This window comes from Lepidochelys kempii, chromosome 1 (genome assembly GCF_965140265.1).
Source record: "Lepidochelys kempii isolate rLepKem1 chromosome 1, rLepKem1.hap2, whole genome shotgun sequence".
Taxonomy (NCBI): domain Eukaryota; kingdom Metazoa; phylum Chordata; order Testudines; family Cheloniidae; genus Lepidochelys; species Lepidochelys kempii.
Genome location: NC_133256.1, coordinates 216,520,059 through 216,534,009, shown reverse-complemented (window position 1 = coordinate 216,534,009; position 13,951 = coordinate 216,520,059). Strand labels below are relative to the sequence as shown.

The following is a 13,951-nucleotide window of genomic DNA, read 5'->3' as shown; positions in this document are numbered from 1 at the left end:
GCCCTTCCAGCTTGACTCTGCACCACTGATAACTACTCTCTGGGAATGGTTTTCCAACCAGTTCTGCACCCACCTTATAGTAGCTCCATCTAGGTTGCATTTCCCTAGTTTGTTTATGAGACAGTCAAGTAAGTCAGTATCAAAAGCCTTACTAAAGACAAGATATGCCATATCTACCGCCTCCCTGCCATGAGTGGTGAGTGACTCTGCCATCTGGGGAGGCTGGGTGTGCCTGGACCGTGGCCCCACCCTGTGGCCCACCCCCACTCGGTATCTTCCCCCCCAAAGCCCCACCCATGCTCCACCCCTGGCCCCACTAGGCTCCCTCCCTCAAGACGTCTCCACCCAACACTTGCACCTCTTTGCCCGCTCCGTTGAGGCCTCTCCCCCGTCCACCTGCCAGCTAGGTGGCTGGCCACTCACCACTTATACGTGCCTCTTCACCCCCTTCCCTGAGGCCCCCATGCAGATGGAGTGGAGAGGGAAGAGGCAGAGCAAGGGCAGGGCCTCAAGAGGAAAGAGGATGAATGGGAGTGGGGTCTCGAGGTGGAGTGTGGGTGGGCCATGGCCTGGGTGCTCCTTCTGTGGCAGCACACTCCAAAGGCAGTGGGCTGGCTGTTTGGGGAGACTTAGCCTCCCCTGGCCTCTTATACTGCCGTCCGTGTTCCCCAATATCCACAAGACTTGTTACTCTGTCAAAGAAAGTTATTAGGTTGGTTTGACACGATTTTTTTTTGACAAATCCATTCTTATCATCTTATTATCTTATAGTTGTTTGCAAATTGACTGATAATTATTTGCTCCATTATCTTTCTGGGTACTGAAGTGAAGCTGACTGGTCTGTAATTCCCTGGGTTGTCCTTATTTCCCTTTTTATAGATTGGTACCATATTTGCCCTTTTCCAGTCCTCTAGAATCTCTCCCATCTTTCATGACTTTTCAAAGACAATTGCTCATGGCTCTGATATCTCTTCAGTCAGCTCCTTGAGTATTCTAGGATGTATTTCTGTGGGGAAGACAACATGTGAGAGAAAAGGTCACGACCTTCTAACCAGATGTGAAGGATAAAAAGATTTTGGGCTTCAGCTGCTACCTGATTTTCCAAAATGAGCTGAATATTCAACAGAACCCCCAAATAAACACTTTTCTTTCAGAAAACAAAAGCAATTCTTCTCCACCAGTGGGACAGATTTAACTGTTTTCTCTTAATATTTATCCCAGCATCACTTCTGTCTTCTCTGAGCTGAGCCTTAGCCAGCTTGGCCACATCCAGACCCCAGTCTCAGCTAGGCACTGAGACAAACAAGAGACCTATTGGTCTGATTAAAAAGAAATGTTATGATGAGTTCCAGACACATACTGATGGTGTCATCATCCAAACTATTTCACAGTCTCTTTTCGTGGCCTCACGCTGGACAGAAGGAGTGACAGGATGGAGCCTGGTGGTGGCCCACAGATAGCTTCTGCAGAGCAGAGGCAACCAACACAAACCTGTGCTATCTTAGAGACAAAAGAATGGAGTCACACTCCACTCGGGACCCACAGATCTTGTGATCCATGATATCAAAGGCAGCTGAGAGAATGAAGAAAATCAGCCTGGATGGACACTTGCATGCCAGTTGAGTTCAGTGGAGCCAGAATGTCACCTTTGATCTTTGTTCATTACCAGGAACGGGTTATCAGCCAAGTAGACCAGAGTTGTCTGTACCAAAAGCCAGCCAGCTGTTCAGAAAAACTGAGAATTCCAGATAATGCCACAGTTATTTTCCCACGTATTGAAGTGCAGAACTGAGAGTCAGTGGATATGAGTTGTATTCCTGGTTTTGTCACTGACTCACTGTGTGGTCTTGGGCAAGTCCTTAAACCTCCTTATACCTCATTTTCCACATCTGTAAAACAGGGATAATACTCCCCTACATTCTATTTTCTACAGGTTCTGCTACCACATTCATCACTGCAGTCTCTGAGCGTCTTCCAGTAACATGATAAATATGAAGTAACATGATAAACATCTGTCATATATATGTTGTTCTCTCATATACACGTTGGTATGTGTTTATGTTAGAGGAGGTAAGATCAAATGCACCTTAACACATGAAGCAGAATTTGGTGAGATTTGCTGTCATAGTTCCTAGGACAGTTAATTCTGCAGTCTTGGGAAATCCCCCCCAAAATCTCTGCCTCTTGCAACACAGCAGAGTGTGTGGGAATAAATGCATTAACGCATGAGAGGTGCTCAGGTCCTATGTTGATGGGATCCACACAAATGCCTATGAATTCAGCACCTAGCACAATGGGGTCCGATAGCATATCTGAGACAACGAGGTGCTATGGAACCAGCATAATAATAATGAATCCTCATTATGATTTATCATTAATCTTCCCCAAAAATAGGATGGTGAGAGAGATGGTAGTAACTGATGCAATGATGAGCTTCAAGAGCAGGGGCCTAACTATCGCTTTTTAAGAATCCTACAAATACTAGAGATGGAGTGAGAGAGAGAAAGAGAGAGACAGAGAGTTACTGTCATTCTGCCCTCCCTCCCACAGTGGGGCATTGACAGTTTCTATCAGTAATGTACACAGCATCTCCCTGTTACATTTTCCTAACTACACAGGAACTGCACATGAAAACTATGGTACAGTACAGTAGGTGTTGGTTACATATTTTCAGCAGTTAACCTTGCTATTCAAGTATATCTCTAATGGACACTGCCTGTTTGCTCTAGCTCAGCCATGGAACTGAGTCACTCAGAACACAGGGACAATTTAGGGGACACTCCAGGAAATGTTCAACAGTGTCATGAACTCCTCAGGCACAGACTGTATTGTAGATCAGCCGTGGCAACAGATCACTCAGACCCACGTGGGGATGTTGGGAAAGGTGTTTCTCTAAGCATGGTTCTGGAATATTTCCCTCTGGTAGCACAGCGACCAGGAATCAGTGACCAGTGACCGTGCTGACATCAGGGACAAGGAACTGGGTTTTTTCCTGGATATTGTTCCCATACCCATTGTCATCCTCCATGATCCTCAGAGAAGAGTGTCAAAGGAAACAAGGCTGTGCCTGAAAAAACAAACCACAGGTTTCAAGTAAATTCTTTCGCTTCTCCCACCCATGAGTATCCTTCTGTCACACAAAGAAACCTCCCTAGAGGCTGCTGGAGGATCCCTGTCCCAATTATAGATGACAGAGTCTCTGCCCAGTTGCCTAGGCCAACTGACAAGTGCCCTCTGCAGGTTGCTCTCTACACAAATGCCCTCCATGGTGCCTCCTTTCTGTGTGTTCTGGGGGTGGGGGAGAATTTCAAGGGCAGTTCTGGGCCTACACTGCCTTACCACGCAGGGAGCAATGCCAGTATTGTGGCAAAGGATATATGATTCCCCTGCACTAAATATTGCCCATCTCCCTTCCATTTCTGCCACACCTCTGGGTGCCTGTGGTAACTCCAAGTTGTCACTGCGAGCTGAAAGGGCTGTTTCAAGTCGTGAGCAACAAGCACATGTATTTCCAAAATTACTACATTTTATAGTCTAGAGAAACAAGAAATGGAGGGGCCACATCTTAATAACTGTCTCTCTTGATGCCCATTCAGAAATGTGACTCCCACTGTGTTCGTCACATGGATTCTTAATGACACAAAGACTTCAGAGTGTTTAACCGCGGAATCAGTTTTTGATAGGAATACTGCTGGAATTCCTTGTGTGAGCTTAGAACTGACGTTTTGCTCCAGAAAGGGAGAAGGGTTAAAAGAAGAGGCTCCTGGCTCAGCCCAGAAAAAGAATTTCTTCACATTCCTTAACGGGGGGGGGCGGGGCGGCAGGGGGGGAGAAGTGATGTTCCCTTCCAGCAGAAATAGCCTAGGAGTTTCTTGGATTAGCCTGAACACTTCATTTAATAAAACAAGCAATTAAAATATCAACAGAGAAGCTATTATTCTCCAAGCCCCATGTATATCAAATAACTTTTATGTAGTTTTTCAAATATAGTAAAGGTGCAGCCAAATTTGTAACAACCTAATGTTATCAGAATACAGTAAAATAGTTTTATTAAGAACAATTTTGCATCAGTGCTGAGGTCCATCCCCCACATCACTCAGAGCCTAACGTCAGCAAAGAGCTGAATAATCAGTCGCTGGCTGGTGCTACTTGTTTCTGTAATCTCCTAAATTTCTGTCATCACGAATAGAAACTGAAAGGGAGAAAAGCACCCTACTAAAAGAAGGTAGCACTGGATGCTGTAGTTAGGGAAAACCATGGCTTCTGGCTGGAAGGGAGGTAAAGATTCAGCATTAGTGCAAGTGTGTGTGTGCACATTTGAAATATATACATATAAGTGTGCATTTATGTGTCTTCATGGCTATATGAATTGATGAGTGTATACATGTATGTGCATCTGTATGACTGTTGTGGATCTATGTATGTAAGATGTGTCTATTTGGTAGATAAATCCAGTCTATCGCTCTGTGTGTTTTCATACATCTACAGTGTTTTTAGTTACTATCTTTTCAGTAAAGACAAACAAAATCACTGACAGTAAATGATTTTCTTACATCAGTACTAAACGAGTACAACTTACAAAGAAAAAGGTGAGAGAATACAGCAAAGCTGAGGCAGTCTAGGTTACAAGTTATAGTAGATAGACATATTGGTTTTATGAAAGTTAAAGCAACAATTATTTTACTTAGTACATCCCATTGGGCCCATCTTTCCTCAGACAGTTCCGATTTTTGTGTGTGTCTATGCGTATGGGTTTGTGCCTGTCTGTCTGGGCTTAAAAAATTTGCACCCGTGTAACTAAGTAGGTATATTGGTGCAAAAACCCCACTCCTGTGTCTGGAAGTCCTTTGAAGTCAAGTGAAGTATTTTCACTGATTTCAATTGTAGCCCATAGGGCCAGCCTGCTGACTTGTTTTATTATTATTCTGCCTTTATTTGCTGGTATGCTTGTTTGATTTATTGTATTTTGTATTAGATTACTTTATGTTTGGCTGTAATGCAAGGAACCTACAGGCCTGTGTCCTGTATGATTAGCTTAAGCAAGTTAGCATAGTATTGTTAAGTCGGCTATCTTTGGCATAGATAAATGGCCTAACAATCACCCTCTTAGATTTTCGGGGAACTAGACATGTTTACCTAAGAAAGTTGGACCTTGACAGTGGCCATCTCACTTCCACTGATTTCCATTGGAGTGAGATGCCTGAATACCTTTGAGGATCTGGGCCTGACTGTATCTTGGGTAATAAAGAGGATTTGATGCTTCACTAGAGGCTTAACATGCAAAGTTAAACAGATCACCGGAAATGGGGTTCAGAAAGATTTCCCCTTCCCTAAGCAGTATAACAGGTGGCATGTCAGAGTTACATCCTATTCAGCAACATTGAACGTGGGTCATCTGTTAGGACCAGGTGGTTATGAGACTCATGCAATTGATTTCTGTGAACACAAAAAAGCAGAGTTGCGGGATTTTGGTTATTCCTGTCTTCCTCTGTATTTCCGCTGCCAGAAGATAGATGATTTATAATTATCTTTTCTAATAGGTCACTTGACTGACTATACCATTGAAAGGTGAGAATGACCATTCTATATCCCCAAACCTGACCACTTCCATCAAGGGTTCCAGAAAGGGGGATGGAGAACTCCAGATAGTCTTTCTCATTCACTTTTATTCCAAATCTCCTCTCTCTCTCTCTCTCTCTCTCTCCCTCTCTCTCTCTCATTGTCCCCCTGTCTATGTCTCTGTGGGTCTATGTGTCTCTCTTTGGCCCCAGGATTTAGCTATGTGGAACAGGGCTAGAGAAAGTGCCATCAGTGGACATTACATTTTCACAGTGACTTGATCTGGTTTCAGGTGGAAGATACAACCAAAGCAGTTCAAGGACATTTATGATCCGAGTGTACTTCCCAGAGTGATTTATCTGCTCTATGAAATTAAATGGGGCAACAGCACCAAGATTTGGAGAAACTGGTGCCGAAACAACAGGACCCAGCATGCTGAAATCAACTTCCTGGAAAATTCCTTCAAGGAAAGATCTCTCAATCATTTGACCCATTGCTCCATCACCTGGTTCCTCTCCTGGAGTCCTTGCTGGAAATTCTCCCAATCTGTGGTATAGTTCCTGAAGACATACCCCAAAGTGAACCTAGAAATTTATGTAGCGCGGCTCTTTAGGCATAAAGACAGACGCAACCAACTAGGCCTGCGTGACCTGGTGATGAATGGAGTCACCCTTAGAGTCATGGACCTCTCAGGTAATTATTCATTTGATTTCAAAGAAGGTGGAAGAATCAACAGGTTTGGAGGACTGAGCTATGGAGCTTTTCATTTCTATGTCATTGATTTTAGCAGGGACACTGGTATGTAGTGACCAAAAGTCATTTTCATCACAGACACCAGCCCTCCATTGAACATTAATTGTCTCCTTTGTCAGGCTCAGCTGAGATGGCAAGGGCTGACTGCAACATGGAGATTGAACTTCTTTCACTATTATTTGTGGTCTCCTGGTAAATCACACTAATGGGGAGGGCATGAGAGGCTTACTTACACACTCACTGTGGCCCGTCCTGTTCCTGTTCTGAGGATAAATTGCAAATTTCATTCTCAGGTGCCATCAATTCAGCATCTTTTATCAATATCAACATTTATCTCAGCTCTAAACTGTAGCTTTACAATAGTCTGACAAAGTATATTCACCTGCATAACCCCGCAGCGCACTTGTCCAATTTTTTAGAATATGAACATTGAACAGATGTGCCCGGTTTGTTAGCCACATGGTGTATGTGCTGTAAAGTTGCTGACTCTGTAATATGGTAGCACTCTGTTCAATAAAGAGATCTGGTGATTCCAATACTGTATAACATTTCTCTAAACAAAAGCTCACTGTTACAATGCGTATTATTTTGTCTCTGATATTTACCTGTTAAAACTTCCTCAGTAAATAAAAAGGAAAAAAAAATGCTCTGTCTTAATAGCAGTTACATAACAACTTAATCTTTCTTGAACCATACTGATCTCTCATAGTTGCACAGACAGCCTCTTGACGTATCTTTTAATTTATGTGACTGGATATTTCTATTTCCTCAGCTTACAACTATTGTTGGAGAACATTTGTCAGCCATCAAAATGGAAAAGACTACTTGCCTTGACACCTCACCCCATGGATAATGTTCTTTTTTTTTTAACTCCAGCTTATCCTTCAAGTTAGTAGATCTTTGGGAGGAAAATTTGATCCAGAAGTTATCCAGAGTCATGTACAGATGAGGTATCCAGAGTGCACCACTGTGATATTTCATGGATCTCCTCTGAAGCCCTTGAAATCTTTCCTGGTTCTGAATGGCCAAGTTCCATGGCTGAGCTACATCAGTCAGGTTTCAGAGTAGCAGCCATGTTAGTCTGTATTCACAAAAAGAAAAGGAGTACTAGTGGAACCTTAGAGACTAACCAATTTATTTGAGCATAAGCATCCGATGAAGTGAGCTGTAGCTCACGAAAGCTTATGCTCAAATAAATTGGTTAGTCTCTAAGGTGCCACGAGTACCCCTTTTCTTTCTACATCAGTCAGTGACTGATGAGTTCATAGGGCTATTAATATTCCATGGGTCTCCCCTGAATTCTCCCTGGTTCTGAGTGACACGGTTCCATGGCTGGGCTATAACTTGTGGGCAGTGCCAGATGTGTTTATGGTTCCTTTGGACATGCTGGGTCTGTGTTACATGTGAAATGCTCATGGACCTGACATACGTTTGTTGAAATGTTGCAGGTGTTTGTATGTTTATAAAGAAATTTCCTATTGTGGACCCTACCCATTAAATATCTGAATGATTCTAAAGTCATTATGTTTAGTTGTTAACCTCCACATATTTTTTAAATTCATATTTCGCCTCTCCCACCAGGGCTCCGCAGCCAGTTTACAGATCTGGCCGGCAAGTAGCAATCAGATTCCGAGTTTCAGTCTTATTCGACCAGAATATTGTCATCTAATGCCTCTGCAAAGGGTTGGCACAGAAGCTAGTCATGTGAAGTCATCACATTACTGGCCTGAATCAAACAGCCAATCACCAGCAACTGCTAGTGTTTGGGCCTGGACTATCCGCCAGTCACCAGCAACAGCCAATGTTTAGGCCTGGACCAGCAGTCAGTAATCATCAGCCACTAATGTTTGGACGTGGACCAGTAGCCAATCATCTGCAACAGCCAATATTTAGGCCTGGACCAGCAGTCAGTCATCATCAGTCACTAGTGTTTGGACCTGGACCAGTAGCCAATCACCTGCAACAGCCAATGTTTAGGCCTGGACCAGCAGTCAGTCATCATCAGCCACTAGTGTTTGGGCCAGGACTATCGACTAGTTGCCATCTGCAACCTGTGTTTAGGCCAGAACTACCAGCCAATCAGCGACAGCAACAGGATTCAGGCCTAGACCATTAGCCAATCAACAGCAACAACAAAGTAACAGGTTCTGGAATAGATCCCCTTGGATCTCCATAGGAAATAAACCTCTGGGAGCCCCCTCATAGTTTGCACTTACGTAAACAAGGGGAAACACATTTTAACATACTTCAGGCAATACCCTTGTTATGAATAACCCTAAACATTTATTGCTCCTATGAACAGTTTTGTGAGGAAATAATTGGTGATACTGTGACGCTCTGTACCTCGGGGGAACACCCTACACCCCCATGTTCATCTTTATAAAATGATTGTGTGGTATCCAATGCAAAGTTTGTCATGTTGGATGTCTTCGGAAGGCTCATAATGCACTAAGCATGGTTGTTATAGTGATGTTATAGTAATTGTTACAGTAATGTTATAGTAAGTTTATAGGTTATAATTTCATGTATATAGTTATGAGGATGAAAATGTATCCTCATGGCTTAAAGCAAGCCCATGCAAAAACTCTCCAAGAACAGAGAGGCAGTTCACACCTCGTCAGGGCACGGTTGGGACAAACCCAGCCCAGCCTCACAGGAACAATGGACACTGGCTTAGGCAACAACAAAAGAATCTGTTAGACCCTCGAGGGAGTCACCCCCATCCTTTGGTCACTTTGGAACTGTGATGAGGTAATGCTCACCTGACTCTGAAGGGGGGAAGTGGGGTGGCAAAGCCAAGAGGAAAGAAAGGACGTAATAAAGGGGAGAGATATTTTGCCATGCTCTCTCTCTTCCACCTACATCTACAGACACCACCACCACCAAGCGATTGAAACACTGATCAAAGGGGAGAACATGACTGAAAAGTAACCAGCCAGCCTGTGGTGAGAAGCATTTAAGTTTTTAAGGGCATTGAAAGTGTTAAGATCAGCTTACAATGTGTTTTGCTTTTATTTCATTTGACCAAATCTGACTTGTAATGCTTTAACTTATAATCACTTAAAATCTATCTTTATAGCTAATAAATCTGTTTGTTTATTCTACCTGAAGCAGTGTGTTCAGTCTGAAGTGTGTCAGAGGCTCCCTTTGGAAGAACAAGCCTGGTACATATCAATTTCTTTGTTAAATTGACAAACTTATATAAGCTTGCAGTGTCCAGCAGGCATAATTGGACACTGCAAGCTAGAGGTTCCCAGGGTTGCATCTGGAAGTGGAGATATTGGCTAGTGTCATTCGGTTGCAAGAAGCTGGGAGCAGCTTACATGCCAGAGGCTGTGCGTGAACAGCCCAGGAGTGGGGGTTCTCACAGCAGAGCAGGGAAAGGCTGGCTCCCAGAGTCAAGGATTGGGGTGACCTAGCAGATCACTGATCCAGACAACACCAAAGAGGAATGTCACTGATGCATATTGATATTCCAAGGCCTGGAAGATTCTTTACTCTTCCAAACTTATTTCTTAGTGTTATTTTTCAGTTGGGGTGTCCTAGATTTTATTGTCCATTTTATTTGTAAAGTTACCTTTTGAATAAAATAAATCAAACATTTATTTTAATGAGCTGCTGCTCTTGTTGTCTAATTTTGCTGTTATTTTTAAGAGTGTGCATTTTTCTGAGCCCTCATAATGACCCTGGCAGTGATAACTAGCTAATGACCTAATGTGTGACAAAAGTATCATATGGGTGGAATTGAAACTATAGATAGAGGCCCAGTACTTGGATTTTTTTAAACATATTCATTAATTATTAGTACATTTTTTAATTTTTATTTGTACAGCGCTAACGTTGGCTACAGCCAAATTCTTCTCTCTGAGCCTGACCCAAATCACACTGAACTCAGTGGAAGCCCTTCCACTGATTTTCAGTGGGCTTTGGATCAGGCTCTCTGCTACACCAGTGTCAAACAATTGAAATCAGTGGATTTAAACGAGTGCAATCAAGAGCAGGATTTGGCCCAAAGTCCCTACTCTGAAGAGTTTACAGTCTAGATACAATCTATGGGCCAGGCCCCAAGACATGCTGAGCACCTCTAGCTCTCATTGACTCCAGCACAGGTGTTCAGTACCACTTAGAACTGCAAGCCCAGCAGATGGAACTCCACTAACTGAATTTGGTCCAACAAGCCTCTTGTTACAAGAGGTAATTCACCCTAGTCGAGAGGGCCGTCATGAGATCTATGCCCCACTGCAGTCCCACTTAAGCACTCAAAACAGATCTTAAGGGAGTCTTACATGGTGTTTAGGCTTCTGCTCAGGGATGAATTTCATTCACACTCAGTTAAGGTTAGAATAGAAAATCCAAGAGAGAAGTAATGGGTCAGATCTTATCTCAGTTATAGCAGTCTAAGCCTGGAGTAACTCCTGTGAAGTCAAGGGAGTTACTCTGGAGCCTCCCAGGTGTAACTGAGAACATAATCTGTTTCCGTGGATCCATTCTTTCCATACCTGCATGTCTACCATTGTGATATATGCCATCATGTGCCAGCAATGCCCATCTGCCATGTACATTGGCCAAACCGGACAGTCTCTACGCAAAAGAATAAATGGACACCAATCTGACATCAAGAATTATAACATTCAAAAACCAGTAGGAGAACACTTCCGTCTCCCTGGACACTCAATAACAGACTTAAAAGTGGCAATTCTTCAACAAAAAAAAAAAACCTTCAAAAACAGACTCCAACAAGAAACTGCAGAACTGGAATTAATTTGCAAACTGGACACCATCAAATCTTTTAAAAAAGGGAAGAAGGAAGATCCTGGGAACTACAGGCCAGTCAGCCTCACCTCAGTCCCTGGAAAAATCATGGAGCAGGTCCTCAAAGAATCAATCCTGAAGCACTTGCATGAGAGGAAAGTGATCAGGAACAGCCAGCATGGATTCACCAAGGGAAGGTCATGCCTGACTAATCTAATCGCCTTTTATGATGAGATTACTGGTTCTGTGGATGAAGGGAAAGCAGTGGATGTATTGTTTCTTGACTTTAGCAAAGCTTTTGACACGGTCTCCCATAGTATTCTTGTCAGCAAGTTAAGGAAGTATGGGCTGGATGAATGCACTATAAGGTGGGTAGAAAGCTGGCTAAATTGTCGGGCTCAACGGGTAGTGATCAATGGCTCCATGTCTAGTTGGCAGCCGGTATCAAGTGGAGTGCCCCAAGGGTCGGTCCTGGGGCCGGTTTTATTCAATATCTTCATAAATGATCTGGAGGATGGTGTGGATTGCACTCTCAGCAAATTTGCGGATGATACTAAACTGGGAGGAGTGGTAGATACGCTGGAGGGGAGGGATAGGATACAGAAGGACCTAGACCAATTGGAAGATTGGGCCAAAAGGAATCTGATGAGGTTCAATAAGGATAAGTGCAGGGTCCTGCACTTAGGACGGAAGAACCCAATGCACAGCTACAGACTAGGGACCGAATGGCTAGGCAGCAGTTCTGCAGAGAAGGACCTAGGGGTGACAGTGGACGAGAAGCTGGATATGAGTCAGCAGTGTGCCCTTGTTGCCAAGAAGGCCAATGGCATTTTGGGATGTATAAGTAGGGGCATAGCGAGCAGATCGAGGGACGTGATCGTTCCCCTCTATTCGACATTGGTGAGGCCTCATCTGGAGTACTGTGTCCAGTTTTGGGCCCCACACTTCAAGAAGGATGTGGATAAATTGGAGAGAGTCCAGCGAAGGGCAACAAAAATGATTAGGGGACTGGAACACATGAGTTATGAGGAGAGGCTGAGGGAGCTGGGATTGTTTAGCCTGCAGAAGAGAAGAATGAGGGGGGATTTGATAGCTGCTTTCAACTACCTGAAAGGGGGTTCCAAAGAGGATGGCTCTAGACTGTTCTCAATGGTAGCAGATGACAGAACGAGGAGTAATGGTCTCAAGTTGCAGTGGGGGAGGTTTAGATTGGATATTAGGAAAAACTTTTTCACTAAGAGGGTGGTGAAACACTGGAATGCGTTACCTAGGGAGGTGGTAGAATCTCCTTCCTTAGAGGTTTTTAAGGTCAGGCTTGACAAAGCCCTGGCTGGGATGATTTAACTGGGAATTGGTCCTGCTTTGAGCAGGGGGTTGGACTAGATGACCTTCTGGGGTCCCTTCCAACCCTGATATTCTATGATTCTATGATTCTATGAAATTAGGCCTGAATAAAGACTGGAAGTGGAAGGGTCACTACAAAAACTAATTTTCCCCTGCTGATACTCACACCTTCTTGTCAACTGTTTGAAATGGGCCACCTTGTTTACATTGGCTTCATTAGCACTACAAAAGAGATTTCCACCCCTTCTTGTCAACTGTTGAGAATAGCCCACTTCCACCTTAACTGAATTGGTTCATTAGCACTGACCCCCCCACTTGGTAAGGCAACTCCCATCTTTTCAGATGCTGTGTATTTATAACTCCCTACTGTATGTTCCACTCCATGCATTTGATGAAGTGGGTCTTAGCCCACGAAAGCTAATGCCCAAATAAATTTGTTAGTCTCTAAGGTGCCACAAAGACACCTTGTTGTTTTTCCATACACTGACACCTAGTGGACTACACAGGGAGAGTTTAATTCCTTTCTAGAGGACTGATTAAATATTGGCACTGTGCTGCCCAGGGACCCTCAGCCCCATGGAACAACATTTAGGGACTATAAATCCTGATCAAGTATGCAATAATACTCCTATATCATGCCCAGATCTACCTTCCCTCAACCTAGACTCTGGATAACTTCTGGATCAAATTTTCTTCCCAAAGATCTACTAACCTGAAGGATAAGCTCTGTTATAGTCTCTGTTGGACCAGCCTCTCCCATCCCTCTGAAGGTACCTTTGTCCTCCTCCCACTCCCAGTTCCTCTCCACTGTTGTAACTGCAAAGTTAGGTAAGTTGCTAAGGGCTCTGTCTTCTACCTCCAAAAGAAACCCTTCCTAAGGGCTTCTACACCCTATGGCTTGTGAATCACCTGCATGTGTTTTGTCCTTGCAGGTAACCTATCATCTCAGGAAGAATAAAACACTGAGGGTGCATCTACATTGTAAAGAAAAACCTGCCACTGACCCATGTCAGCTGACTTGGGCTGCGGGACTGTTTCATTGCAGCATAGATTTCTGGGCTTGGGCTCCAGCCTGACCTCTGGGACCCTCCCACCTTGCAGGGTCCTAGAGACCAGACCCGAGCCTGAGCCTGGAGATCTACACTGCAATTAAACATCCCCTTAGCCTGAGCCCCACAAGCCCAAGTCAGCTGGCACAGGCCAGCTGTGGGTGTCTAATTGCAGAATAGACACACCCTAAAAAAACTGGTTCTTCAGAGTAGCAGCCATGTTAGTCTGTATCCGCAAAAAGAACAAGAGTACTTATGACACCTTAGAGACTAATAAATTTATTTGAGCATAAGCTTTCGTGGGCTACAGCTCACTTCATTGGATGCAAGCAGTGGAAAATACAGTAGGATGATTTTATATACACAGAGAACATGAAACAATAAACTGTCATTATAGTGTGCATGGTAACACCCATTGTTTCATGTTCTCTGTGTACATAAAATCATCCTACCGTATTTTCCACTGCATGCATCCGATGAAGTGGGCTGTAGCC

General features: G+C 43.8%; 1 pseudogene; it reads left to right on the top strand.

Moving 5' to 3' along the window:
• The first annotated feature begins 2,636 nt into the window (after window positions 1–2,636).
• Window positions 2,637–13,344, top strand: LOC140907521 (C->U-editing enzyme APOBEC-1-like; annotated as a pseudogene).
• The last annotated feature ends 607 nt before the right edge of the window (window positions 13,345–13,951 follow it).